This window comes from Macrotis lagotis, chromosome 2 (assembly GCF_037893015.1).
Source record: "Macrotis lagotis isolate mMagLag1 chromosome 2, bilby.v1.9.chrom.fasta, whole genome shotgun sequence".
NCBI classification, from domain to species: Eukaryota; Metazoa; Chordata; class Mammalia; order Peramelemorphia; family Peramelidae; genus Macrotis; species Macrotis lagotis.
In genome coordinates this window covers 199341019-199353942 of record NC_133659.1, presented here as the reverse complement: position 1 = coordinate 199353942, position 12924 = coordinate 199341019, and the positions used below count along the sequence as shown (strand labels likewise).

The 12924-nt window shown below is 41.6% G+C and overlaps 1 protein-coding gene across 8 annotated transcripts in view; it reads right to left on the bottom strand.

The window, feature by feature from the left end:
- LOC141514006 (uncharacterized) overlaps window positions 1-3992 on the bottom strand; it is a 247533-nt gene extending 243541 nt beyond the window's left edge. For 7 of the 8 annotated variants that reach the window (XM_074224410.1, XM_074224416.1, XM_074224414.1 and 4 more), the window contains exon 1: window positions 3783-3992. The gene's annotated coding sequence lies outside the window, so the exon portion shown is untranslated. Of the gene's footprint in view, window positions 1-3424; window positions 3586-3782 lie in introns of those variants that run through there. The other variant, XM_074224411.1, reaches the window with a different exon arrangement.
- Window positions 3993-12924: the final 8932 nt, after the last annotated feature.

The following is a 12924-nucleotide window of genomic DNA, read 5'->3' as shown; positions in this document are numbered from 1 at the left end:
AGTGCCCAGGATCACTGTTAGTTTCTAGAAAGTATTTGAACCCAGATCTTTCTGCATCTAAGTATAACAATCTATCCACTGTATTATTTAACCATTCAACAAAAATGAAAAAAAAAAGTTAAAAGGAAGGAGTAGAATTTCAATCAAAAACTAGCAAAAAGAAGCACATTAGCAAAATGTCAACATTAGGAGAGAGAGGGAATGAGAAATATATCTTCAGCTGGCATGAGAAAGAAATCTGCTACTTACTTATAAAATCCCTAACTGAGGAACTGATTCTTAAAAAGTGCTTTCAATACCTCCAGACACAACACTTTTTCATTGGTTTCATTACATGTATTTTTGTTCTACACTTTACAATATTTAAAGACAAAGGACTTATATCATTACTGATCCCCAGATTTTGAATTTAAATGCTTTTTAAAATTGGAAGTAAAATTATGGGGATCATATTCTAAATTAACTCTTATTTAACCTAATACTCAACTGAATAATCCAACATGCTTTTTTTTTTTTAGGTTTTTGCAAGGCAATGGTGTTAAGTGGCTTGACCAAGGCCACACAGCTAGGTAATTATTAAGTGTCTGAGGCCTGATTTGAACTCAGGTACTCCTGACTCCAGGGCTGGTGCTCTATACCCTGCACCACCTAACTGCCCCTACTGTGTCACCTAACCATCCCACCAACATGATTTCCTACTACATTCCCTCAGGATCATAAATTTAAATCTGCCTTGCTCCTATATCCTATTCATCACCATGTTCTGTCAATACTCTAAAATATCTCATGAGAAACTATCCTCTCTTTTCTATTCCCACTTTTTGTTCACTTATTTCAGTTATGCCCAACTTTTTGTGATGGCATTTGGGGTTTTCTTGGCAGAGATTTTGAAGTGACTTGTCATTTCCTTCCCCAGCTCATTTGACAGATGAGGAAACTGAGGCAAACATGGTAAAGTGATTTGCCCAGGATCACATAGCTAGTAAATGTCTAAGACTAGATTTGAACTTAGGAAGATGAGTCTTATTAACTCCAGGCCAGCACTTTATCCATTGTGCCACCTAATTGCTCTCTTTCCCATTGTCAACCCCTAATTCAGTTCAAGTCCTTATAATGTCTCTCCTGAACTCTTCCACTAACCATCTGATGAATTTCCCCACTCCCATAGGGTTTCTCATCACACTTTGAGGTTCACTGATCTAAAACTATGAGAGGTTAAGTTTCCAAGGGTCACAGAGTCAATATTTGGACTCTTAAAAATACCCCAGGTCTTCTGACTCCAAGACCAATTCCTCTATCCACCCTGCTCCAGAGCAAAGTGATGCTATATGTCTGGCAGAAAAAGATTGTTTCAAGGAAACAGGAAAGGCATGCCAGTGGTAGTAACATTATAATTTAGTTGTTTTTATTCAAGTCTAACTCTTCATGATCACTTTTGTAGTTTTCTTGGTAGAGATACAGGAGTGATTTGCCATTTTTTTCTCCAACTCATTTTACATATGAGGAAACTGAGACAAATGGGGTTAAGTGACTTGTCCAGGGTCACACAGCTAGGAAGAGTTTAAGGCCAGATTTGAACTCAGGAAAAGAAATCTTTTTGACTCCAAGCCCAGCTCTCCATCCAATGCACCACCCAAGCTACCCCCAGGAACACTGTAAGCAAGAATTTAACAGTAAAGTGGGAATGGTGAACATAGGAAAACAGTATGCTTATAGGCACACAGATGTGGGAAAGTTCAGGACAAGTTGTGGTTTGGGTCAGAGTATAATGTGAAGAGCAGCAAATAATAAAGGCCTTGTGAATTCCAGGTCAAGAAATTTGAACTTTATTTATGATGCTATTAGAGAGTCTGTTTGAGGCACAGAGTGTAAAATTACTAGATTCGTGCATAAAGATAATTAATTTCATGATGGTATAAGTTCTAAATAACTAAGAGCCTACAAAATTCTGTAGAATTAAAGAGGCAATATAAAAGGAGAAAGTAAAGAAAATACTTGTTAGCAAAGGATTCACTTGGGCCAGCTAGATGGTACAGTGAATAGAGTGCCAGGTCTAAAGTCAGAAGATGTGAGTTCAAATTTGACCTCAGACACTGACTGTATGATGCTGCACAAGTCACTTAACCCTGTTTACCTCCTTTTCCTCATCTATCAAATGAGTGAGGAAAAGAAAGGTGACACTACTCCAGGAAAACCTCAAATGGACTCAAAAAAGAGTCTGACATGAGTAAATAATTATTACTAAATCTGCTTTTTACTCCAGGGCATTTATATTCTCAGAATTGCCATTGTATCATTTTATGACCAATTTGAAAAACAGTAGGTCAATCTTTGCTATCTAGTTCACTATACCAGTGAATCTCAATCTTTCAATCAGTGGCATTTCTTTCCACTATAATGATCACCACCTTCACTCCTCTCTCTCAGATCAACCCTAGTGTTCAAAACCTGACAAAGGAAAATGAGGAAACACAGTATATTGTGACATATAAATGACATAGTTAAGGAACATCATAGAGTTATGATGAACAAGTTGTAAAAACTGTTAAGTACTTTAAAGCCCTCCAATCCCAAAGACCCATCTTTGACAGCAAAGCAGTATTTTTGATATTTTATGATAAGACAACATACATAAAATTGGGAGAAATTGGGCAATGTCTAACCAAATCATGCAATTTTAGAATGAGGAAAAAACTTTAGGAGACATTTAATCCATAAATGCCTTGATTTCTAAATGGTGCCACACTTTCCTTAGAAAGTCGGGTCTGGAGAAAAGTCACCTGAGGAATGTCTCATAGCTAGTAAAACTAGAACAGAACTCAGATCTCCCGATTTCCTATCCAAAGTTGTTTCTACCAGAGGGAAAATTAATTGAGCAGAGGGAAAGAACTAACACTAAAATCTCCCTTTCCGGTCAACAGACAGTAGAGTTGTTTGATTTTGCCCAGACCTGTGTGACCATGAGGTGAACAGGACGAAGTGACTTGCCCGGCTAACAACAACTATCTAAGGCTGGGTTTGAACTCAGGAGGATGAGTCTTTTTAAGTCCAGGTGCAGCACTTTTATGCACCGTACCGCCTTACCGCTCTTTCCCACTAATTCGGGGGAGCCCTCCTGCACTCCTCCACGAACCACCTGATGGCCTTTCTCCCACAGGGGCCCTTTCACCCTAAGGTTCATTGTTGGACTGGGGCATGGGGAGGTTACGTTTCCAAAGGTCACACAGTCAATAGTTGGACTTTTCAAAAGACTCCAGGTCTTCTGGCTTCAAGACCCAGAAACTCTCCCTCTATCAATACAGTGGCAATCGTTGTACAATTTAGAGTGATCGGGGTTATTCCGTCAGTATCCTTTGGAGGGCTTTGGGACCAGTCCTCCAGGCACTACAGGTGTTTCTGCTGTCCCCCAAGTCCCAGAAATTACCAAAGTTCTCCGCGCTCTGACACTGTAAGCTCAGCCTGGTCTTCGTACACACTTAAACCGGCCGGCCCCCTCTTTTTTTATTTTTGGCTTTTGCAAGGCAGTGGGTCCGGCGGCCGGCCCGAGGCCGCGCAGCCGCGGTCGTTACTGAGTGTCCGGGGCCGGGTTTGCGGCAGGTCCCCCTGGCCCCGGGGCCGCCCCTGCCCACCCGTGTCATCATCACTCCGGCTCCCAGCGGCCACCCCGCGCCTCGCTTTCCAGCCGGGCGCCCCCATTTCGGCCCTGCCCCATCCGCGGCTACCTCCCTCGCCCGGCCCCGCCTGCTCGCCCCGCCGGCGCCCACCGCCCGGGCCGGGCTCACCTCAGCGAGCATGCGCGGGGCGGCTCGGCCGGGCCGCGGGGGCATCGGACGCCGTGGGCCCTCTTCCCCCCAGGCTGCACTCCGGCGCTTTGGCTTCTTTCCGCGCCCCCGGGCGTAGCCCGCGGGGACCGAGCGACTGCAGCCCCGCCGGCCGCCGCAGCCTCTGAGGGCCGGGCCCGGCGCGGCCTGGCCGCCCCGCCACCTCACAAGGGCCGGTGACCTCAGAGAACCCGCCGGTCCGGGGCGCCCGTTCCAGAGCGCCGCCCGGCCCGGCGGCCCGGAGCCTTTGGCGCTTCGCTCCCGCCCGCTGTCCCGTCCTCCGGCCTCTTCCCCTGCCCGAGCCGCCCCCTGCCCAAGCGAGATGGCATCGTCTCCCGCCATGGCGCCCTTTTCTGGCCTGCCCGCTCTCCTGTCCTCCTGCCCGAGCCGCCCCCTGCCCGCGCTTCCCAAGCGAGATGGCATCGTCTCCCGCCATGGCGCCCTTTTCTGGCCCGCCCGCTCTCCTGTCCTCCGGCCCTCTCCCCCTGCCCGCGCTTCCCAAGCGAGATGGCATCGTCTCCCGCCATGGCGCCCTTTTCTGGCCCGCCCGCTCTCCATCCGAGCTCGGTTCAGCAAGTGCGCCAAGCGCGCCGCCGCTGCCTCCAGCCGGGGACGTTTAGTTTACAAACGAGCTCTCTTGCTTGCCCAAGCGCCCTCTTTCTAGAAACCTCTCCATCCTCTCTTGCCTTTCTCTTTGCTTCCCTGCTGCCCCAGCCCCTTTACCACGCGGATTTCAGCCGCGCTGTGTCCGAAATGGCATGTGGAGCTCTTCCCCAGGCCTAACAGCTTTGTCCTCACCCCACCCCTGACCGGCACTGCTCCCCTAGCTTCCCAAATCCTTCCTCTGCCTCAGATTCCTGGGATTAGTCCTCCACACAGCTGTCAACCAATATTAGGGGCCAGACATCCTACTAACCAAAAGGACAGAGTGTAGGTGGCGCAGTGGACAGGGCGCCGGCCCTGGAGTCAGGAGGGCCTGAGCTCAAATCCGGCCTCACACACTTAATAATGACCTAGCCGTGTGGCCTTGGGCAAGCCACTTAAATTGCCTTGAAAAACCTAAAAGAGGGGCAACTGGGTGGAAGCATGGATAAAGCACCGGCCCTGGAGTCAGGAGTACCTGGGTTCAAATCCAGTCTCAGACACTTAATAATGACCTAGCCGTGTGGCCTTGGGCAAGCCACTTAACCCTGTTTGCCTTGCAAAAGCCTATAAAAGAAAAAACCTAAAAGAAAAAAAAGTGAGAGTCTGGTTGAAGTTTACTGAGTAGGGGAGTGATATGGATTCCATCTTAGGAAAATTGATTTAAGTGCTAAATAGAAGAGGGAATGGAGTGGGGAGAGACTTAAGGCAATGAGACAACAGAAAGTAATGGTCCATGAGCAAGGTGCTAAGACCCTACATCAGAGTGGTGACAGTATAAAAAAGGATACAAGGAGGGGTAGCCAGGTGGAGCAATGGATATCTCCCTGGAATCAAGAGGACTTGAGTTCAAATGTGATCTCAGACATTTCAATGATTGCCTAACTGTGTGAACTTGGACAAGTCACTTAACTCCTGGGAGGATGATGGTACCCTCCACAATAACAGGGAAGTTAAGAGTGGAAGAGGATATAAGGAGTCACAAGAGAAGACAGAAACAACAATATATGATCAATGAGAGAGTATGAGGAGTTGGAGATAAAACTTAGGTTGCTCTCCAGAGTGATGGGAGGGTGATGATATCCTCCACAGTAACAGGGAAGTTAAGAGTGGAAGTGGTGGGATGGAAATAATGAGCTCACTTTCAGACATCTGGATTTTTTAAAAATTTATTTTTCCAGGGGCGGCTAGGTGGCGCAGTGGATAGAGCACCAGTCCTGGAGTCAGGAGTACCTGAGTTCAAATCTGGCCTCAGACACTTAATAATTACCTAGCTGTGTGCAAGCCACTTAAACCCACTACCTTGAAAAATCTCAAAAAAAAAAAAATATTTTTTCCAACAGCAAAGATAGTTTTCAACAAGCATTTTTCTGTAAAGTTTTTTGGTTCACAGTTTTCTCCTCTCCCTTTCACCCCTCCCCCTGACAGAGCAATCTAATATGTTATACATGTATATCTATGTTAACATATTTCCATATTAATCATGTTTGGAAAGAAGAATAAGAACAAAAAAGGGAAAACCAATAAGAAAAAAACACAAAACATAAAACATTTTAAAAATTAAAAATAGATATCTGGATTTTAAGGTGTTTATGGGCATGAGGTTCAGATGTACAACAGGAGATTTGAGACTGGAGGCTAGGAGAGAAGTTAGAACTGCCAAAGTGATCCCTTATTCAATAAATTGCAGTGGCTTCCTAATATCTCTAAGAACAAATATAAATTCATTTGGCATTTGAAGCCTTTTGCAACCTGACTCTAATCTACCTTTCTAGACTTATTTTATCTTCTTTCTCTATATACACTCTTTGGTTTATCCTATCTAATCTTGTGTCTGTTCTTCCTGATGCTGCAGGAAATATGACATTCTATGTTTTCCCTTTAAAGTTGAACTCAAATGCTACCATCTAAAAGCCTTTCCCAACCCAACCAGCTGCTAGTGCCTTATTGTAAAATTATCTTGCAGTAAGTAGGGCAGTGGATAAAGCCCCCAGTCCTGGAGTCAGCCTCAGGCACTTGATAATTAATAGCTGTGTGTGACTTTGGGCAAGTCACTTATAAAGTTAAATCACACATTTATTTTGTATATGAGAGATGATACCAGTTAGTGAAGTAGGAAGATGACTTAGAAACCAGGAGAACCTGGGTTCAAATTATGACTATGTGTCCTAAGCAAGTTGATTAATCTCTGTGCCCTAGAAAAAACTCTATGACTGCAGCTTGCAAAGAAAGTATCAGCATGCATTTGTGAACGGACTTTTCTTATCTACAGATAACCTATGTCAATGAACTCACAGAGTCCATCCACAAATTGACAGTATGACCTTGGGCAAGTCATATGATCTCTGTCACAGTTTCATCAACTGTAACATGGGAGGTAAAAACAGTACCTACCTCATAAGGCTGTTAGGAGCAAATGAGATATTTGTAAAATGTTTAACTCAGTACGTGGCTCATGGTAAGTGCCATATAAATGCTGGTAACTTTACTATTATTATTTTTTCTATTTTTATAATAATTGTTATCATTTTTTGCAAATATTTATATGAAGAAGTATATTGGTAAATGTTTAATAACCAGTTCTCTAGGGTTAAAAGGTGGGAAGAGGGAGGAGAGGGAATGAAATGCAGGACACACTTTAAAGTTTAATCTGAATTATTATTCACCACTTTATTAAACCTATACAATCATTAAAAAAACAAATCATGATTATTTTTGCCAATTTCTTAGATGTAAATTTCTTAAAATGAAAATTTAACAATCAGTTCTTCCAAGGTTATTTGAGCTAGCTCCAATATATATATCCCTGAATTTTATGTTCATGTACAAATGTGATAAGAATAGAATGTAAGCCCCTTGGGATTAGAGTATTTCATTTTTATCCTTGTTTTCCCAGCTTCTGGTCCAGTGGCTGGTTCATGATAGGCATTTATTAAATGCTGATTGATTGATTGATTGATTGACTGGTAGTATATGTAATAAATGATTTGACCATCGGGTAGTGCTCTATTCAAGTCACAAACCCAACTGTCTTGTGAAAGTCTTGTGGCAGCACTTTCCCTGTTGTCCCTATTGTAGAGTTTAATTAAAGATTATCCTCATTTGCTCTTAGGGATTCTCTCAATTCCCTCAGACAGGTTTGGTTTTCTTCTTGGGGTGTGGGGAATGCTTTTGTTTTATTTTAGTCTTTTCTTTTTCTTTGAGTATCCTTTTGTGAAAGGGTTCGGTGGAAAATTTGGTTATACATAAATTCAGGAACCTTCTTACAAATATCTCCTATTTTAAATATTTGATATGTTGTTTAAAAACTAAATCAATTTTTGTAAATAGAATTATTCTATAAGTTTGCTAGATTTAAAATTGTGAAAAGTCCTTCACAGTAAAATAACACCCTAATTATAATTAACCTTTTGCATTAAAAAAAAAAGGTTTGCTTAAAGTTCTCAACCTCTTCCCCCCCAATCCCAATGCTCCATTAAAGAATCCTTTCTGGGGGAGCTAGGTGGTACAGTAGATGGGACAGCTAGGTGGTACAGTAGATAGAATATTGGCCCTGGAGTCAGGAGGACCTGAGTTCAAATTTGATCTCAGACACTTAATTTCCTAGCTGTGTGACCTTGGGCAAGTCACTTAACCCCATTGCCTTGCAGAAACCAAAAAAAAAAAAAGAATCCTCTCAGCCTTTATGTAGGTTTACTGCAATACTCAGTTGTTTTCTTAGTCTTTTTGACTAAGATGAGCTTGTATGTTTCTAAAAGCTTTTTTTCTTTGTGAAATAAGGCAAACATTGGTAATATCAACCAACAACACAGGAATACTTTTATAATCTTCAAACAAATGGATTTTATTGCCTTGTCTGCTGAATTCAGACCTATCTAAATACAACTTTGTTGTAATCTAAACATTCTCAGAATTTTTTAAAGTATGAAAACTTCTGTCATTAACTAGACTAGAAACTTCTAGAGGACAGACTTATGACTGTTAAATTTACTGTTCCTACACTTGGGCTACCCCACCTCCACCCCAGTCATTTCCTTGAAGCAATAGTAAGACTTTGCTGTGGCCAAATTGCAGTTTGTCTAGCGTGTTAGAGGATAGCTGATGTAGGGCTGGAAGGAGCTTGAAAACGTATCTAGTCCAACTTTCTCATTTTACAAATGAGATTACACATACATCATAGATTACAAAATGTTAGAATTGGAACAAATTTTAGTGTTCATCTAGCCCAATCCCATTTTGGACAGATGAAGAAATCCAGAAAAGATCCAAGGTCACCCATGTATTAAGTAGAAGAGATGGGATTTGACCCAGGACTTTCGATCCCCAACTCCCCAATACTGCTGGAAAAGTAATAATGATTAGGAATCTTGAGGAAGAACTCATCCCCTTGGAAGAGTAGTTAGACCATATTTCATTAAAGTCAACAAAAGAGAACTGATTTTTATAGAAAGAATGAATTTGGAAACCAGTTTTGGACCACCAAGATTACTCTTTGTTCTTAAGGAAGCAGTCCTACTGGCAAGCAAAGCATCTCTTACACTCCCATCATCCCAGCCCCTCCTAGTAATGCTGTCATACACAAAAGCATGAGTCAAGAAATACACATGATGGATTAGGTGGAATCCAGGCCAATTACGAAACTATTTCCCTACAAACTGTTTTTCAGTGATTCATTTGAAGAAAAATTTTATTGCCTGTAGATTCATATTTTCTAAATGGTTTCATTTTATATTCATATTTCAGTGTATACCAGATCATCCAGTGGGTGAGGAGGAAAAAAGCCCTTCCCTAAATTAAGAGGAAGGAGATTAAGAGTGGCTGTGATCTGTAATGGAAACATTGAACAAGAATTGTTAGATTCCTAGTTCTATCCCTTTCACACTATGTAAACTTGAGCTACGATATAATAATAATAATGATATATCATTATATATAAGATAATAATACATTATATCAAATGTAATGACATTATGGCATATTATTTTAATAAATTTATATATTATATTCTATATAATATATTATTGAAATAATATAATTCACCTTTATACAGGGCTTTAATGACTTTAATAACACTTTCTCTGAAATCACTCTGTTTGGTGTCAATCTTATCATCCCCTTTTTTCCAATAGTTAAAGTGATGCTCATACATTCAAGGTGATTAGTCTAGAGTCTCCTAACTGGTAACAGAGTAGAAATTCAAACTCAGATTTCCTAACTCCTGATCCCCTTTCTCTTTAAGCAACCACTTTACCTCTTCCTCATCTTGACCTCTCTTACACCATTTGATACTGCTGACCACACTATCTTACATATTCTCTCCTCTCTGAGTTTGTGTGACACTGCTCTCTTGGTTCTCATCTGACCACTGCTTCACTGTATTATCATTGGGGTAGCCAGGTGCTGTAGTGGAGAGAGAAAGCACTGGTCTTGGAATCAGGAAGGCAGGAGTTCAAATCCAGCCTCTGATACTTACTAGCAGTGTGACCTTGGGCAAGTGACTTAACCCTAATTGCTTCACATCCAGGGTCATCTCCAGTTGTCCTAATTCATGTCTGGCCACTGAACCCAGATGGCTCTGGAAGAAAAAGTGACTTAGCACAATTCATGTGCTTGTCAGGGCATCACCTTCCCTGATGTCATGGTCTTCTTTGAAAATGAAGGACAAACATCATCATCATCATAGGATTTTCATTAATATATGCTCCCTTCTCCAAGGCTTCATCCAGCACCCTCTATTCTATTCTTTCTTGGTGATCTCATCACCCTTACAAGGGGTTCAATCATCTATATAGATGACTTCTACATATATTTTCAGTCCCTATCTTTCTCTTTTGCATGCCACTAATTGCCTATTAGACATTTTGAACTAGATGTTTCATAGGCAGCTCAAACTCAAAATGTTCAAATTTCTTATTACTCTCAAGGTCACCACCATTCTCTGAATCACTCAAGTTTCTTCAACTCCTCACCATCATCCTCATATATAATCAAGTGCCAGATCTACTTAAAGCTACCTAATGATATTTCTCATATACATTCCCTTTTGTCCATTCAGACAGTCACCACCCTCATTCAGGCCCTCATCACCACACTCTGTGACTATTGCAATAGCTTCATAATTAATCTTCCTGTCTCAAGTCTTTCCCCTCAACAATCCACCAACTTTTTTTGTTATTGTTCAGTCATCTCAGTTGTATCTGACTCTGTGATTCCATTTGGGGTTTACTTGGCAAATATACTTTGAGTGAGGTTGGGTTTTTTTTTGGGGGGGGGGGAGTTGTAAGGCAGTGGGATTAAGTGGCTTGCCCAAGGCCACACAGCTAGGTAATTATTAAATGTCTGAGACTGGATTTGAACCCAGGTACTCCTGACTCCAAGGCTGGTGCTTTATCCACTATGCCACCTAGCCGCCCCATAGCTAGGTAATTATTAAATGTCTAAGGTCAGATTTGAATTCAGGTCCTCCTGACTCCAGGGCCAGTGTTCTATCCACTGCAGCACCTAGCTGCCCCTACTTTGAGTGTTTTGCCATTTCCTTCTCCAACTCATTTGACAGTGGGAACTGAAGCAAACAGGGTTAAGTGACTAGCTAACTAGAAGTTAGCTGAAATCAGAATTGAACTTAGGTCTTCCTGACTCCAGACCCAGCCCTCTATCCACTGTAGCACCTAGCTGCCTATTCCATCATCTAGGCAGTGGGGTTAAGTGACTTACCCAAGGTCACACAGCTAGGTAATTATTAAGTGTCTGAGGTCAGTTTGAACTCAGGTCCTCCTGCTCCAGGGCCATTACTCTATCCAGTAGCTGCCACCTAGAAATGATATTCTTAAAACATGGCTTTGACCATATCATTCTACTATCTAATAATATTCTGCTATCCATTGCTTCCAGGATAAAATAAAAAATATTTAGCATTTGAAGATTTTTCATAACCTTCCTCCAACCTACCTTTCCAATCTTATTATATTTCTCCCCTTTTTACACTTAATGGTCTAACCAAATCGCCCTTCTTCCTGTTCCCTTAAATGTCATTCTATCTTCCTTCCCTATACCTTGGTTCAGGCTGTTCCTCATGCCTGGAAGATACTCTCTTCTCACCTCAACCTCTTTGAATCCCTTCTTAACTTCAGAATTAAATCAAATAACCAGACTTTCACCCTTCCTTATCCAACCACCTACCAGTGCCTCCCAAATTGCTTTCTTTTATTTTGTATATCTTACACATACTTATATGCGTACAGGTGGTGGCAGTATAAGATCAGGAATTCTTTCATCTTTGACTGCATCATCCTTCAGTGTTCAGCCTAGTGCCTAGTATATGGCATGGCCACTTAAATGTTTGTCAATTGCTTAATCTGCAAAATTCATTTCAATTCAACAAGTATTGAAGCTAGTCATTGGGAATAAAATGACAAAAATAAAATGTTCCTTGTCTTTCAAGAAGCTTACATTATCCTAGGAGGAAATCAGATGTAAATACAAACTATATACAAAATAAATGCATGGTAATTCAGGCATCTAAGGTGACACATAGATAGAGTGCCATGCCTGGAGGCAGGAAGACTCAACTTCCTGAGTTCAGATCTGGCCTTGGACACTTACTTGCAGCTGTGTGACCCCAGGCAAGTCACTTAACCCTGTTTGCCTCAGTTTCCTTATCTGTAAAATGAACTTGAGAAGGAAATGACAAATCACTCCATATCTTTACCAAGAAAATTTCAAATGGGGTCATGAAGAGTCAGACATGACTGAAAATAACTTAACAATAAAATGAGCTGGAAAAGGAAATGGCAAACTACTCTAGTATTTTTCCAAGAAAATCCCAAATGAGGTCAACAAAGAATCAGCTATGACTGAAACAACTGAACAACAAAAAAGTGAATAAAAGATATAGTTGGTAAATTTGGCAACTATACAAACATAAGCTTTTAGCTTCTATAGAGGAAGCTGATGCCAACAATTCTCTTTCAACATATCGTATCACCATCACTCATCCTCCTTACCCACTCCATTCACACACATATGCTCACTACATTCTATTGATTCCCCATTGCCTGCAGGTTCAAATACAAAATCCTCTGTTTGGCCTTCAAAACCCATCATAACCTACCTCCCCACACCGAACTTTCCCAATCTGTTTATACCTTACAGGTCTCCCCACCCCATACTCTCTGATATAGTGACACTGGCCTCTATGTTGTTCTACCAAGACAACTTGTCCACCATACCTAACAGGCTATTCATCCTCATCTCTACCTCTTCAATTTCTTGGCTTCTTTCCATTCCAAATAGAGGTTTCACCTTTTACAGGAAGCCTTTCTCAACCCTCTGAATCCTAGCACCTTCCCTCTTTTCATTTTTCCTATTTCTCCTATATAACCTTGTTTATTGTGTCTTGCATTAGACTGTAAGTTCTCTGTTATTTTGGGTATCAAACTGCATGAGAACAGTTATCACTCTA